General features: G+C 46.6%; 12 non-coding genes across 12 annotated transcripts; all 12 read left to right on the top strand.

The window, feature by feature from the left end:
* Positions 1-403: 403 nt before the first annotated feature.
* LOC142262282 (U2 spliceosomal RNA) lies at positions 404-594 on the top strand. The gene has a single exon (XR_012729719.1). It is a non-coding gene; the product is annotated as a U2 spliceosomal RNA (small nuclear RNA).
* Positions 595-1,711: 1,117 nt separating this feature from the next.
* Positions 1,712-1,902, top strand: LOC142262067 (U2 spliceosomal RNA). Its single transcript, XR_012729525.1, has one exon. It is a non-coding gene; the product is annotated as a U2 spliceosomal RNA (small nuclear RNA).
* Positions 1,903-3,019: 1,117 nt separating this feature from the next.
* On the top strand, positions 3,020-3,210 carry LOC142262068 (U2 spliceosomal RNA). The gene has a single exon (XR_012729526.1). It is a non-coding gene; the product is annotated as a U2 spliceosomal RNA (small nuclear RNA).
* Positions 3,211-4,327: 1,117 nt separating this feature from the next.
* On the top strand, positions 4,328-4,518 carry LOC142262280 (U2 spliceosomal RNA). Its single transcript, XR_012729718.1, has one exon. It is a non-coding gene; the product is annotated as a U2 spliceosomal RNA (small nuclear RNA).
* Positions 4,519-5,635: 1,117 nt separating this feature from the next.
* On the top strand, positions 5,636-5,826 carry LOC142262069 (U2 spliceosomal RNA). Its single transcript, XR_012729527.1, has one exon. It is a non-coding gene; the product is annotated as a U2 spliceosomal RNA (small nuclear RNA).
* Positions 5,827-6,943: 1,117 nt separating this feature from the next.
* Positions 6,944-7,134, top strand: LOC142262070 (U2 spliceosomal RNA). The gene has a single exon (XR_012729528.1). It is a non-coding gene; the product is annotated as a U2 spliceosomal RNA (small nuclear RNA).
* Positions 7,135-8,251: 1,117 nt separating this feature from the next.
* LOC142262072 (U2 spliceosomal RNA) lies at positions 8,252-8,442 on the top strand. Its single transcript, XR_012729529.1, has one exon. It is a non-coding gene; the product is annotated as a U2 spliceosomal RNA (small nuclear RNA).
* A 1,117-nt stretch (positions 8,443-9,559) lies between these two features.
* On the top strand, positions 9,560-9,750 carry LOC142262073 (U2 spliceosomal RNA). Its single transcript, XR_012729530.1, has one exon. It is a non-coding gene; the product is annotated as a U2 spliceosomal RNA (small nuclear RNA).
* Positions 9,751-10,867: 1,117 nt separating this feature from the next.
* LOC142262074 (U2 spliceosomal RNA) lies at positions 10,868-11,058 on the top strand. The gene has a single exon (XR_012729531.1). It is a non-coding gene; the product is annotated as a U2 spliceosomal RNA (small nuclear RNA).
* A 1,117-nt stretch (positions 11,059-12,175) lies between these two features.
* Positions 12,176-12,366, top strand: LOC142262075 (U2 spliceosomal RNA). The gene has a single exon (XR_012729532.1). It is a non-coding gene; the product is annotated as a U2 spliceosomal RNA (small nuclear RNA).
* A 1,117-nt stretch (positions 12,367-13,483) lies between these two features.
* LOC142262077 (U2 spliceosomal RNA) lies at positions 13,484-13,674 on the top strand. The gene has a single exon (XR_012729534.1). It is a non-coding gene; the product is annotated as a U2 spliceosomal RNA (small nuclear RNA).
* A 1,117-nt stretch (positions 13,675-14,791) lies between these two features.
* LOC142262078 (U2 spliceosomal RNA) lies at positions 14,792-14,982 on the top strand. Its single transcript, XR_012729535.1, has one exon. It is a non-coding gene; the product is annotated as a U2 spliceosomal RNA (small nuclear RNA).
* Positions 14,983-15,551: the final 569 nt, after the last annotated feature.

Below are 15,551 nucleotides of genomic sequence, written 5' to 3' on the forward strand. Positions count from 1 at the left end.
GTACAGAGGGCAGGGTTTGGGGGCTGGGAAGGAAAGGGAAAAGATTAGGGTTTGGGGATGATGAAAGGGCTTTCTACGGGTAAGGATGGCAAAGGGTGGCAGTGACGGAAAGTCAGGCAACCTGTCCTGTCCGTCTTTTTGTATCGTGAATTGGAAAGACTGCAAGGGGGAGGGGAGTTGCTTGCGCCCTAAAGGAGGAGTTATTCAGATTCATTGCAGTGGGCGGCGGCTGCAAAACGCACCATTCTTCTTGTTTTTGCTCTGCAAAGCAGCCTTTTCAAGGGTTGGCTTGGGTGACAAAATGTCTTGTGTAGGCGTGGGTTTGTCTCCCTCTCGCTCTCTCTCCCTAAGATGTGTCCGGCATAGGCCAGGGTGCCACTCGAGGCCCAAACCAATTCTGGTTATCGCTTCTCGGCCTTTTGGCTAAGATCAAGTGTAGTATCTGTTCTTATCAGTTTAATATCTGATACGTCCCCTATCTGGGGACCATATATTAAATGGATTTTTAGAACAGTGAGATGGAAAAAGAGCTTGCTCTGTCCACTCCACGCATTGACCTGGTATTGCAGTACCTCCAGGAACGGTGCACCCCTTCTTAACCCAGTTTCCAAAAGCAGAACTCGATTCACCTGATTCATATTAGCCCGATTAGCGAATTGAAATGAATTTTTATCTAACACACTTTTTACTTGCTTTATTCATCCAAATAGCAAACTCATCACCACTCAACTTCACCAACTCTGCTATGTCCCGTGCAGTATCTTGTTGTCAGTCTAATCTAGATCATGTGTAATTGAATGGAATAGATCCCTTTTGGACAAAGTGGAGTCAGATGCTGCAGTGACCACAGGTGTGAGAGGATCTACAATTGGCATCTGGTGTTATCTCTCTGCTTCCACTCCAAATAAAGTTACCTGTTGTTACCTGAACGTCAAATACTAAGAATGGGCGGCCTATGAAAGAATTAGTACTTTCATTAAGTATACTAAACCGGCTAATTGGGAATAGACAAACTGTAAAAAGCCCTCTGAGAAAGCCCCTCTCTAACCTTTGTTAGTAAGCTTTTCTGTAGCCTGCCTGTTGATGTATTTTCGGTTTGAACAGTGCACAACATGAAGAGACGGAACACTGGCGGCTTGTCACAATGCCCCCCGATGACATCACAATAGCGCTGCTGCCTAGAAAACAAGCTGCGCAGAAGAAGTTGTTCTTTGGGTGGGAGGGTGGGCTAGTGGAAGGAGGGGGCAATCTCTTTTTTTCCCGGGTGGTAGGGGGATGACAGGAGAAGGGAAGCGGGTGGTGAGAAAGGTACAGAGGGCAGGGTTTGGGGGCTGGGAAGGAAAGGGAAAAGATTAGGGTTTGGGGATGATGAAAGGGCTTTCTACGGGTAAGGATGGCAAAGGGTGGCAGTGACGGAAAGTCAGGCAACCTGTCCTGTCCGTCTTTTTGTATCGTGAATTGGAAAGACTGCAAGGGGGAGGGGAGTTGCTTGCGCCCTAAAGGAGGAGTTATTCAGATTCATTGCAGTGGGCGGCGGCTGCAAAACGCACCATTCTTCTTGTTTTTGCTCTGCAAAGCAGCCTTTTCAAGGGTTGGCTTGGGTGACAAAATGTCTTGTGTAGGCGTGGGTTTGTCTCCCTCTCGCTCTCTCTCCCTAAGATGTGTCCGGCATAGGCCAGGGTGCCACTCGAGGCCCAAACCAATTCTGGTTATCGCTTCTCGGCCTTTTGGCTAAGATCAAGTGTAGTATCTGTTCTTATCAGTTTAATATCTGATACGTCCCCTATCTGGGGACCATATATTAAATGGATTTTTAGAACAGGGAGATGGAAAAAGAGCTTGCTCTGTCCACTCCACGCATTGACCTGGTATTGCAGTACCTCCAGGAACGGTGCACCCCTTCTTAACCCAGTTTCCAAAAGCAGAACTCGATTCACCTGATTCATATTAGCCCGATTAGCGAATTGAAATGAATTTTTATCTAACACACTTTTTACTTGCTTTATTCATCCAAATAGCAAACTCATCACCACTCAACTTCACCAACTCTGCTATGTCCCGTGCAGTATCTTGTTGTCAGTCTAATCTAGATCATGTGTAATTGAATGGAATAGATCCCTTTTGGACAAAGTGGAGTCAGATGCTGCAGTGACCACAGGTGTGAGAGGATCTACAATTGGCATCTGGTGTTATCTCTCTGCTTCCACTCCAAATAAAGTTACCTGTTGTTACCTGAACGTCAAATACTAAGAATGGGCGGCCTATGAAAGAATTAGTACTTTCATTAAGTATACTAAACCGGCTAATTGGGAATAGACAAACTGTAAAAAGCCCTCTGAGAAAGCCCCTCTCTAACCTTTGTTAGTAAGCTTTTCTGTAGCCTGCCTGTTGATGTATTTTCGGTTTGAACAGTGCACAACATGAAGAGACGGAACACTGGCGGCTTGTCACAATGCCCCCCGATGACATCACAATAGCGCTGCTGCCTAGAAAACAAGCTGCGCAGAAGAAGTTGTTCTTTGGGTGGGAGGGTGGGCTAGTGGAAGGAGGGGGCAATCTCTTTTTTTCCCGGGTGGTAGGGGGATGACAGGAGAAGGGAAGCGGGTGGTGAGAAAGGTACAGAGGGCAGGGTTTGGGGGCTGGGAAGGAAAGGGAAAAGATTAGGGTTTGGGGATGATGAAAGGGCTTTCTACGGGTAAGGATGGCAAAGGGTGGCAGTGACGGAAAGTCAGGCAACCTGTCCTGTCCGTCTTTTTGTATCGTGAATTGGAAAGACTGCAAGGGGGAGGGGAGTTGCTTGCGCCCTAAAGGAGGAGTTATTCAGATTCATTGCAGTGGGCGGCGGCTGCAAAACGCACCATTCTTCTTGTTTTTGCTCTGCAAAGCAGCCTTTTCAAGGGTTGGCTTGGGTGACAAAATGTCTTGTGTAGGCGTGGGTTTGTCTCCCTCTCGCTCTCTCTCCCTAAGATGTGTCCGGCATAGGCCAGGGTGCCACTCGAGGCCCAAACCAATTCTGGTTATCGCTTCTCGGCCTTTTGGCTAAGATCAAGTGTAGTATCTGTTCTTATCAGTTTAATATCTGATACGTCCCCTATCTGGGGACCATATATTAAATGGATTTTTAGAACAGGGAGATGGAAAAAGAGCTTGCTCTGTCCACTCCACGCATTGACCTGGTATTGCAGTACCTCCAGGAACGGTGCACCCCTTCTTAACCCAGTTTCCAAAAGCAGAACTCGATTCACCTGATTCATATTAGCCCGATTAGCGAATTGAAATGAATTTTTATCTAACACACTTTTTACTTGCTTTATTCATCCAAATAGCAAACTCATCACCACTCAACTTCACCAACTCTGCTATGTCCCGTGCAGTATCTTGTTGTCAGTCTAATCTAGATCATGTGTAATTGAATGGAATAGATCCCTTTTGGACAAAGTGGAGTCAGATGCTGCAGTGACCACAGGTGTGAGAGGATCTACAATTGGCATCTGGTGTTATCTCTCTGCTTCCACTCCAAATAAAGTTACCTGTTGTTACCTGAACGTCAAATACTAAGAATGGGCGGCCTATGAAAGAATTAGTACTTTCATTAAGTATACTAAACCGGCTAATTGGGAATAGACAAACTGTAAAAAGCCCTCTGAGAAAGCCCCTCTCTAACATTTGTTAGTAAGCTTTTCTGTAGCCTGCCTGTTGATGTATTTTCGGTTTGAACAGTGCACAACATGAAGAGACGGAACACTGGCGGCTTGTCACAATGCCCCCCGATGACATCACAATAGCGCTGCTGCCTAGAAAACAAGCTGCGCAGAAGAAGTTGTTCTTTGGGTGGGAGGGTGGGCTAGTGGAAGGAGGGGGCAATCTCTTTTTTTCCCGGGTGGTAGGGGGATGACAGGAGAAGGGAAGCGGGTGGTGAGAAAGGTACAGAGGGCAGGGTTTGGGGGCTGGGAAGGAAAGGGAAAAGATTAGGGTTTGGGGATGATGAAAGGGCTTTCTACGGGTAAGGATGGCAAAGGGTGGCAGTGACGGAAAGTCAGGCAACCTGTCCTGTCCGTCTTTTTGTATCGTGAATTGGAAAGACTGCAAGGGGGAGGGGAGTTGCTTGCGCCCTAAAGGAGGAGTTATTCAGATTCATTGCAGTGGGCGGCGGCTGCAAAACGCACCATTCTTCTTGTTTTTGCTCTGCAAAGCAGCCTTTTCAAGGGTTGGCTTGGGTGACAAAATGTCTTGTGTAGGCGTGGGTTTGTCTCCCTCTCGCTCTCTCTCCCTAAGATGTGTCCGGCATAGGCCAGGGTGCCACTCGAGGCCCAAACCAATTCTGGTTATCGCTTCTCGGCCTTTTGGCTAAGATCAAGTGTAGTATCTGTTCTTATCAGTTTAATATCTGATACGTCCCCTATCTGGGGACCATATATTAAATGGATTTTTAGAACAGGGAGATGGAAAAAGAGCTTGCTCTGTCCACTCCACGCATTGACCTGGTATTGCAGTACCTCCAGGAACGGTTCACCCCTTCTTAACCCAGTTTCCAAAAGCAGAACTCGATTCACCTGATTCATATTAGCCCGATTAGCGAATTGAAATGAATTTTTATCTAACACACTTTTTACTTGCTTTATTCATCCAAATAGCAAACTCATCACCACTCAACTTCACCAACTCTGCTATGTCCCGTGCAGTATCTTGTTGTCAGTCTAATCTAGATCATGTGTAATTGAATGGAATAGATCCCTTTTGGACAAAGTGGAGTCAGATGCTGCAGTGACCACAGGTGTGAGAGGATCTACAATTGGCATCTGGTGTTATCTCTCTGCTTCCACTCCAAATAAAGTTACCTGTTGTTACCTGAACGTCAAATACTAAGAATGGGCGGCCTATGAAAGAATTAGTACTTTCATTAAGTATACTAAACCGGCTAATTGGGAATAGACAAACTGTAAAAAGCCCTCTGAGAAAGCCCCTCTCTAACCTTTGTTAGTAAGCTTTTCTGTAGCCTGCCTGTTGATGTATTTTCGGTTTGAACAGTGCACAACATGAAGAGACGGAACACTGGCGGCTTGTCACAATGCCCCCCGATGACATCACAATAGCGCTGCTGCCTAGAAAACAAGCTGCGCAGAAGAAGTTGTTCTTTGGGTGGGAGGGTGGGCTAGTGGAAGGAGGGGGCAATCTCTTTTTTTCCCGGGTGGTAGGGGGATGACAGGAGAAGGGAAGCGGGTGGTGAGAAAGGTACAGAGGGCAGGGTTTGGGGGCTGGGAAGGAAAGGGAAAAGATTAGGGTTTGGGGATGATGAAAGGGCTTTCTACGGGTAAGGATGGCAAAGGGTGGCAGTGACGGAAAGTCAGGCAACCTGTCCTGTCCGTCTTTTTGTATCGTGAATTGGAAAGACTGCAAGGGGGAGGGGAGTTGCTTGCGCCCTAAAGGAGGAGTTATTCAGATTCATTGCAGTGGGCGGCGGCTGCAAAACGCACCATTCTTCTTGTTTTTGCTCTGCAAAGCAGCCTTTTCAAGGGTTGGCTTGGGTGACAAAATGTCTTGTGTAGGCGTGGGTTTGTCTCCCTCTCGCTCTCTCTCCCTAAGATGTGTCCGGCATAGGCCAGGGTGCCACTCGAGGCCCAAACCAATTCTGGTTATCGCTTCTCGGCCTTTTGGCTAAGATCAAGTGTAGTATCTGTTCTTATCAGTTTAATATCTGATACGTCCCCTATCTGGGGACCATATATTAAATGGATTTTTAGAACAGGGAGATGGAAAAAGAGCTTGCTCTGTCCACTCCACGCATTGACCTGGTATTGCAGTACCTCCAGGAACGGTGCACCCCTTCTTAACCCAGTTTCCAAAAGCAGAACTCGATTCACCTGATTCATATTAGCCCGATTAGCGAATTGAAATGAATTTTTATCTAACACACTTTTTACTTGCTTTATTCATCCAAATAGCAAACTCATCACCACTCAACTTCACCAACTCTGCTATGTCCCGTGCAGTATCTTGTTGTCAGTCTAATCTAGATCATGTGTAATTGAATGGAATAGATCCCTTTTGGACAAAGTGGAGTCAGATGCTGCAGTGACCACAGGTGTGAGAGGATCTACAATTGGCATCTGGTGTTATCTCTCTGCTTCCACTCCAAATAAAGTTACCTGTTGTTACCTGAACGTCAAATACTAAGAATGGGCGGCCTATGAAAGAATTAGTACTTTCATTAAGTATACTAAACCGGCTAATTGGGAATAGACAAACTGTAAAAAGCCCTCTGAGAAAGCCCCTCTCTAACCTTTGTTAGTAAGCTTTTCTGTAGCCTGCCTGTTGATGTATTTTCGGTTTGAACAGTGCACAACATGAAGAGACGGAACACTGGCGGCTTGTCACAATGCCCCCCGATGACATCACAATAGCGCTGCTGCCTAGAAAACAAGCTGCGCAGAAGAAGTTGTTCTTTGGGTGGGAGGGTGGGCTAGTGGAAGGAGGGGGCAATCTCTTTTTTTCCCGGGTGGTAGGGGGATGACAGGAGAAGGGAAGCGGGTGGTGAGAAAGGTACAGAGGGCAGGGTTTGGGGGCTGGGAAGGAAAGGGAAAAGATTAGGGTTTGGGGATGATGAAAGGGCTTTCTACGGGTAAGGATGGCAAAGGGTGGCAGTGACGGAAAGTCAGGCAACCTGTCCTGTCCGTCTTTTTGTATCGTGAATTGGAAAGACTGCAAGGGGGAGGGGAGTTGCTTGCGCCCTAAAGGAGGAGTTATTCAGATTCATTGCAGTGGGCGGCGGCTGCAAAACGCACCATTCTTCTTGTTTTTGCTCTGCAAAGCAGCCTTTTCAAGGGTTGGCTTGGGTGACAAAATGTCTTGTGTAGGCGTGGGTTTGTCTCCCTCTCGCTCTCTCTCCCTAAGATGTGTCCGGCATAGGCCAGGGTGCCACTCGAGGCCCAAACCAATTCTGGTTATCGCTTCTCGGCCTTTTGGCTAAGATCAAGTGTAGTATCTGTTCTTATCAGTTTAATATCTGATACGTCCCCTATCTGGGGACCATATATTAAATGGATTTTTAGAACAGGGAGATGGAAAAAGAGCTTGCTCTGTCCACTCCACGCATTGACCTGGTATTGCAGTACCTCCAGGAACGGTGCACCCCTTCTTAACCCAGTTTCCAAAAGCAGAACTCGATTCACCTGATTCATATTAGCCCGATTAGCGAATTGAAATGAATTTTTATCTAACACACTTTTTACTTGCTTTATTCATCCAAATAGCAAACTCATCACCACTCAACTTCACCAACTCTGCTATGTCCCGTGCAGTATCTTGTTGTCAGTCTAATCTAGATCATGTGTAATTGAATGGAATAGATCCCTTTTGGACAAAGTGGAGTCAGATGCTGCAGTGACCACAGGTGTGAGAGGATCTACAATTGGCATCTGGTGTTATCTCTCTGCTTCCACTCCAAATAAAGTTACCTGTTGTTACCTGAACGTCAAATACTAAGAATGGGCGGCCTATGAAAGAATTAGTACTTTCATTAAGTATACTAAACCGGCTAATTGGGAATAGACAAACTGTAAAAAGCCCTCTGAGAAAGCCCCTCTCTAACCTTTGTTAGTAAGCTTTTCTGTAGCCTGCCTGTTGATGTATTTTCGGTTTGAACAGTGCACAACATGAAGAGACGGAACACTGGCGGCTTGTCACAATGCCCCCCGATGACCTCACAATAGCGCTGCTGCCTAGAAAACAAGCTGCGCAGAAGAAGTTGTTCTTTGGGTGGGAGGGTGGGCTAGTGGAAGGAGGGGGCAATCTCTTTTTTTCCCGGGTGGTAGGGGGATGACAGGAGAAGGGAAGCGGGTGGTGAGAAAGGTACAGAGGGCAGGGTTTGGGGGCTGGGAAGGAAAGGGAAAAGATTAGGGTTTGGGGATGATGAAAGGGCTTTCTACGGGTAAGGATGGCAAAGGGTGGCAGTGACGGAAAGTCAGGCAACCTGTCCTGTCCGTCTTTTTGTATCGTGAATTGGAAAGACTGCAAGGGGGAGGGGAGTTGCTTGCGCCCTAAAGGAGGAGTTATTCAGATTCATTGCAGTGGGCGGCGGCTGCAAAACGCACCATTCTTCTTGTTTTTGCTCTGCAAAGCAGCCTTTTCAAGGGTTGGCTTGGGTGACAAAATGTCTTGTGTAGGCGTGGGTTTGTCTCCCTCTCGCTCTCTCTCCCTAAGATGTGTCCGGCATAGGCCAGGGTGCCACTCGAGGCCCAAACCAATTCTGGTTATCGCTTCTCGGCCTTTTGGCTAAGATCAAGTGTAGTATCTGTTCTTATCAGTTTAATATCTGATACGTCCCCTATCTGGGGACCATATATTAAATGGATTTTTAGAACAGGGAGATGGAAAAAGAGCTTGCTCTGTCCACTCCACGCATTGACCTGGTATTGCAGTACCTCCAGGAACGGTGCACCCCTTCTTAACCCAGTTTCCAAAAGCAGAACTCGATTCACCTGATTCATATTAGCCCGATTAGCGAATTGAAATGAATTTTTATCTAACACACTTTTTACTTGCTTTATTCATCCAAATAGCAAACTCATCACCACTCAACTTCACCAACTCTGCTATGTCCCGTGCAGTATCTTGTTGTCAGTCTAATCTAGATCATGTGTAATTGAATGGAATAGATCCCTTTTGGACAAAGTGGAGTCAGATGCTGCAGTGACCACAGGTGTGAGAGGATCTACAATTGGCATCTGGTGTTATCTCTCTGCTTCCACTCCAAATAAAGTTACCTGTTGTTACCTGAACGTCAAATACTAAGAATGGGCGGCCTATGAAAGAATTAGTACTTTCATTAAGTATACTAAACCGGCTAATTGGGAATAGACAAACTGTAAAAAGCCCTCTGAGAAAGCCCCTCTCTAACCTTTGTTAGTAAGCTTTTCTGTAGCCTGCCTGTTGATGTATTTTCGGTTTGAACAGTGCACAACATGAAGAGACGGAACACTGGCGGCTTGTCACAATGCCCCCCGATGACATCACAATAGCGCTGCTGCCTAGAAAACAAGCTGCGCAGAAGAAGTTGTTCTTTGGGTGGGAGGGTGGGCTAGTGGAAGGAGGGGGCAATCTCTTTTTTTCCCGGGTGGTAGGGGGATGACAGGAGAAGGGAAGCGGGTGGTGAGAAAGGTACAGAGGGCAGGGTTTGGGGGCTGGGAAGGAAAGGGAAAAGATTAGGGTTTGGGGATGATGAAAGGGCTTTCTACGGGTAAGGATGGCAAAGGGTGGCAGTGACGGAAAGTCAGGCAACCTGTCCTGTCCGTCTTTTTGTATCGTGAATTGGAAAGACTGCAAGGGGGAGGGGAGTTGCTTGCGCCCTAAAGGAGGAGTTATTCAGATTCATTGCAGTGGGCGGCGGCTGCAAAACGCACCATTCTTCTTGTTTTTGCTCTGCAAAGCAGCCTTTTCAAGGGTTGGCTTGGGTGACAAAATGTCTTGTGTAGGCGTGGGTTTGTCTCCCTCTCGCTCTCTCTCCCTAAGATGTGTCCGGCATAGGCCAGGGTGCCACTCGAGGCCCAAACCAATTCTGGTTATCGCTTCTCGGCCTTTTGGCTAAGATCAAGTGTAGTATCTGTTCTTATCAGTTTAATATCTGATACGTCCCCTATCTGGGGACCATATATTAAATGGATTTTTAGAACAGGGAGATGGAAAAAGAGCTTGCTCTGTCCACTCCACGCATTGACCTGGTATTGCAGTACCTCCAGGAACGGTGCACCCCTTCTTAACCCAGTTTCCAAAAGCAGAACTCGATTCACCTGATTCATATTAGCCCGATTAGCGAATTGAAATGAATTTTTATCTAACACACTTTTTACTTGCTTTATTCATCCAAATAGCAAACTCATCACCACTCAACTTCACCAACTCTGCTATGTCCCGTGCAGTATCTTGTTGTCAGTCTAATCTAGATCATGTGTAATTGAATGGAATAGATCCCTTTTGGACAAAGTGGAGTCAGATGCTGCAGTGACCACAGGTGTGAGAGGATCTACAATTGGCATCTGGTGTTATCTCTCTGCTTCCACTCCAAATAAAGTTACCTGTTGTTACCTGAACGTCAAATACTAAGAATGGGCGGCCTATGAAAGAATTAGTACTTTCATTAAGTATACTAAACCGGCTAATTGGGAATAGACAAACTGTAAAAAGCCCTCTGAGAAAGCCCCTCTCTAACCTTTGTTAGTAAGCTTTTCTGTAGCCTGCCTGTTGATGTATTTTCGGTTTGAACAGTGCACAACATGAAGAGACGGAACACTGGCGGCTTGTCACAATGCCCCCCGATGACATCACAATAGCGCTGCTGCCTAGAAAACAAGCTGCGCAGAAGAAGTTGTTCTTTGGGTGGGAGGGTGGGCTAGTGGAAGGAGGGGGCAATCTCTTTTTTTCCCGGGTGGTAGGGGGATGACAGGAGAAGGGAAGCGGGTGGTGAGAAAGGTACAGAGGGCAGGGTTTGGGGGCTGGGAAGGAAAGGGAAAAGATTAGGGTTTGGGGATGATGAAAGGGCTTTCTACGGGTAAGGATGGCAAAGGGTGGCAGTGACGGAAAGTCAGGCAACCTGTCCTGTCCGTCTTTTTGTATCGTGAATTGGAAAGACTGCAAGGGGGAGGGGAGTTGCTTGCGCCCTAAAGGAGGAGTTATTCAGATTCATTGCAGTGGGCGGCGGCTGCAAAACGCACCATTCTTCTTGTTTTTGCTCTGCAAAGCAGCCTTTTCAAGGGTTGGCTTGGGTGACAAAATGTCTTGTGTAGGCGTGGGTTTGTCTCCCTCTCGCTCTCTCTCCCTAAGATGTGTCCGGCATAGGCCAGGGTGCCACTCGAGGCCCAAACCAATTCTGGTTATCGCTTCTCGGCCTTTTGGCTAAGATCAAGTGTAGTATCTGTTCTTATCAGTTTAATATCTGATACGTCCCCTATCTGGGGACCATATATTAAATGGATTTTTAGAACAGGGAGATGGAAAAAGAGCTTGCTCTGTCCACTCCACGCATTGACCTGGTATTGCAGTACCTCCAGGAACGGTGCACCCCTTCTTAACCCAGTTTCCAAAAGCAGAACTCGATTCACCTGATTCATATTAGCCCGATTAGCGAATTGAAATGAATTTTTATCTAACACACTTTTTACTTGCTTTATTCATCCAAATAGCAAACTCATCACCACTCAACTTCACCAACTCTGCTATGTCCCGTGCAGTATCTTGTTGTCAGTCTAATCTAGATCATGTGTAATTGAATGGAATAGATCCCTTTTGGACAAAGTGGAGTCAGATGCTGCAGTGACCACAGGTGTGAGAGGATCTACAATTGGCATCTGGTGTTATCTCTCTGCTTCCACTCCAAATAAAGTTACCTGTTGTTACCTGAACGTCAAATACTAAGAATGGGCGGCCTATGAAAGAATTAGTACTTTCATTAAGTATACTAAACCGGCTAATTGGGAATAGACAAACTGTAAAAAGCCCTCTGAGAAAGCCCCTCTCTAACCTTTGTTAGTAAGCTTTTCTGTAGCCTGCCTGTTGATGTATTTTCGGTTTGAACAGTGCACAACATGAAGAGACGGAACACTGGCGGCTTGTCACAATGCCCCCCGATGACATCACAATAGCGCTGCTGCCTAGAAAACAAGCTGCGCAGAAGAAGTTGTTCTTTGGGTGGGAGGGTGGGCTAGTGGAAGGAGGGGGCAATCTCTTTTTTTCCCGGGTGGTAGGGGGATGACAGGAGAAGGGAAGCGGGTGGTGAGAAAGGTACAGAGGGCAGGGTTTGGGGGCTGGGAAGGAAAGGGAAAAGATTAGGGTTTGGGGATGATGAAAGGGCTTTCTACGGGTAAGGATGGCAAAGGGTGGCAGTGACGGAAAGTCAGGCAACCTGTCCTGTCCGTCTTTTTGTATCGTGAATTGGAAAGACTGCAAGGGGGAGGGGAGTTGCTTGCGCCCTAAAGGAGGAGTTATTCAGATTCATTGCAGTGGGCGGCGGCTGCAAAACGCACCATTCTTCTTGTTTTTGCTCTGCAAAGCAGCCTTTTCAAGGGTTGGCTTGGGTGACAAAATGTCTTGTGTAGGCGTGGGTTTGTCTCCCTCTCGCTCTCTCTCCCTAAGATGTGTCCGGCATAGGCCAGGGTGCCACTCGAGGCCCAAACCAATTCTGGTTATCGCTTCTCGGCCTTTTGGCTAAGATCAAGTGTAGTATCTGTTCTTATCAGTTTAATATCTGATACGTCCCCTATCTGGGGACCATATATTAAATGGATTTTTAGAACAGGGAGATGGAAAAAGAGCTTGCTCTGTCCACTCCACGCATTGACCTGGTATTGCAGTACCTCCAGGAACGGTGCACCCCTTCTTAACCCAGTTTCCAAAAGCAGAACTCGATTCACCTGATTCATATTAGCCCGATTAGCGAATTGAAATGAATTTTTATCTAACACACTTTTTACTTGCTTTATTCATCCAAATAGCAAACTCATCACCACTCAACTTCACCAACTCTGCTATGTCCCGTGCAGTATCTTGTTGTCAGTCTAATCTAGATCATGTGTAATTGAATGGAATAGATCCCTTTTGGACAAAGTGGAGTCAGATGCTGCAGTGACCACAGGTGTGAGAGGATCTACAATTGGCATCTGGTGTTATCTCTCTGCTTCCACTCCAAATAAAGTTACCTGTTGTTACCTGAACGTCAAATACTAAGAATGGGCGGCCTATGAAAGAATTAGTACTTTCATTAAGTATACTAAACCGGCTAATTGGGAATAGACAAACTGTAAAAAGCCCTCTGAGAAAGCCCCTCTCTAACCTTTGTTAGTAAGCTTTTCTGTAGCCTGCCTGTTGATGTATTTTCGGTTTGAACAGTGCACAACATGAAGAGACGGAACACTGGCGGCTTGTCACAATGCCCCCCGATGACATCACAATAGCGCTGCTGCCTAGAAAACAAGCTGCGCAGAAGAAGTTGTTCTTTGGGTGGGAGGGTGGGCTAGTGGAAGGAGGGGGCAATCTCTTTTTTTCCCGGGTGGTAGGGGGATGACAGGAGAAGGGAAGCGGGTGGTGAGAAAGGTACAGAGGGCAGGGTTTGGGGGCTGGGAAGGAAAGGGAAAAGATTAGGGTTTGGGGATGATGAAAGGGCTTTCTACGGGTAAGGATGGCAAAGGGTGGCAGTGACGGAAAGTCAGGCAACCTGTCCTGTCCGTCTTTTTGTATCGTGAATTGGAAAGACTGCAAGGGGGAGGGGAGTTGCTTGCGCCCTAAAGGAGGAGTTATTCAGATTCATTGCAGTGGGCGGCGGCTGCAAAACGCACCATTCTTCTTGTTTTTGCTCTGCAAAGCAGCCTTTTCAAGGGTTGGCTTGGGTGACAAAATGTCTTGTGTAGGCGTGGGTTTGTCTCCCTCTCGCTCTCTCTCCCTAAGATGTGTCCGGCATAGGCCAGGGTGCCACTCGAGGCCCAAACCAATTCTGGTTATCGCTTCTCGGCCTTTTGGCTAAGATCAAGTGTAGTATCTGTTCTTATCAGTTTAATATCTGATACGTCCCCTATCTGGGGACCATATATTAAATGGATTTTTAGAACAGGGAGATGGAAAAAGAGCTTGCTCTGTCCACTCCACGCATTGACCTGGTATTGCAGTACCTCCAGGAACGGTGCACCCCTTCTTAACCCAGTTTCCAAAAGCAGAACTCGATTCACCTGATTCATATTAGCCCGATTAGCGAATTGAAATGAATTTTTATCTAACACACTTTTTACTTGCTTTATTCATCCAAATAGCAAACTCATCACCACTCAACTTCACCAACTCTGCTATGTCCCGTGCAGTATCTTGTTGTCAGTCTAATCTAGATCATGTGTAATTGAATGGAATAGATCCCTTTTGGACAAAGTGGAGTCAGATGCTGCAGTGACCACAGGTGTGAGAGGATCTACAATTGGCATCTGGTGTTATCTCTCTGCTTCCACTCCAAATAAAGTTACCTGTTGTTACCTGAACGTCAAATACTAAGAATGGGCGGCCTATGAAAGAATTAGTACTTTCATTAAGTATACTAAACCGGCTAATTGGGAATAGACAAACTGTAAAAAGCCCTCTGAGAAAGCCCCTCTCTAACCTTTGTTAGTAAGCTTTTCTGTAGCCTGCCTGTTGATGTATTTTCGGTTTGAACAGTGCACAACATGAAGAGACGGAACACTGGCGGCTTGTCACAATGCCCCCCGATGACATCACAATAGCGCTGCTGCCTAGAAAACAAGCTGCGCAGAAGAAGTTGTTCTTTGGGTGGGAGGGTGGGCTAGTGGAAGGAGGGGGCAATCTCTTTTTTTCCCGGGTGGTAGGGGGATGACAGGAGAAGGGAAGCGGGTGGTGAGAAAGGTACAGAGGGCAGGGTTTGGGGGCTGGGAAGGAAAGGGAAAAGATTAGGGTTTGGGGATGATGAAAGGGCTTTCTACGGGTAAGGATGGCAAAGGGTGGCAGTGACGGAAAGTCAGGCAACCTGTCCTGTCCGTCTTTTTGTATCGTGAATTGGAAAGACTGCAAGGGGGAGGGGAGTTGCTTGCGCCCTAAAGGAGGAGTTATTCAGATTCATTGCAGTGGGCGGCGGCTGCAAAACGCACCATTCTTCTTGTTTTTGCTCTGCAAAGCAGCCTTTTCAAGGGTTGGCTTGGGTGACAAAATGTCTTGTGTAGGCGTGGGTTTGTCTCCCTCTCGCTCTCTCTCCCTAAGATGTGTCCGGCATAGGCCAGGGTGCCACTCGAGGCCCAAACCAATTCTGGTTATCGCTTCTCGGCCTTTTGGCTAAGATCAAGTGTAGTATCTGTTCTTATCAGTTTAATATCTGATACGTCCCCTATCTGGGGACCATATATTAAATGGATTTTTAGAACAGGGAGATGGAAAAAGAGCTTGCTCTGTCCACTCCACGCATTGACCTGGTATTGCAGTACCTCCAGGAACGGTGCACCCCTTCTTAACCCAGTTTCCAAAAGCAGAACTCGATTCACCTGATTCATATTAGCCCGATTAGCGAATTGAAATGAATTTTTATCTAACACACTTTTTACTTGCTTTATTCATCCAAATAGCAAACTCATCACCACTCAACTTCACCAACTCTGCTATGTCCCGTGCAGTATCTTGTTGTCAGTCTAATCTAGATCATGTGTAATTGAATGGAATAGATCCCTTTTGGACAAAGTGGAGTCAGATGCTGCAGTGACCACAGGTGTGAGAGGATCTACAATTGGCATCTGGTGTTATCTCTCTGCTTCCACTCCAAATAAAGTTACCTGTTGTTACCTGAACGTCAAATACTAAGAATGGGCGGCCTATGAAAGAATTAGTACTTTCATTAAGTATACTAAACCGGCTAATTGGGAATAGACAAACTGTAAAAAGCCCTCTGAGAAAGCCCCTCTCTAACCTTTGTTAGTAAGCTTTTCTGTAGCCTGCCTGTTGATGTATTTTCGGTTTGAACAGTGCACAACATGAAGAGACGGAACACTGGCGGCTTGTCACAATGCCCCCCGATGACATCA

This window comes from Anomaloglossus baeobatrachus, unplaced genomic scaffold (genome assembly GCF_048569485.1).
Source record: "Anomaloglossus baeobatrachus isolate aAnoBae1 unplaced genomic scaffold, aAnoBae1.hap1 Scaffold_243, whole genome shotgun sequence".
NCBI lineage: Eukaryota > Metazoa > Chordata > Amphibia > Anura > Aromobatidae > Anomaloglossus > Anomaloglossus baeobatrachus.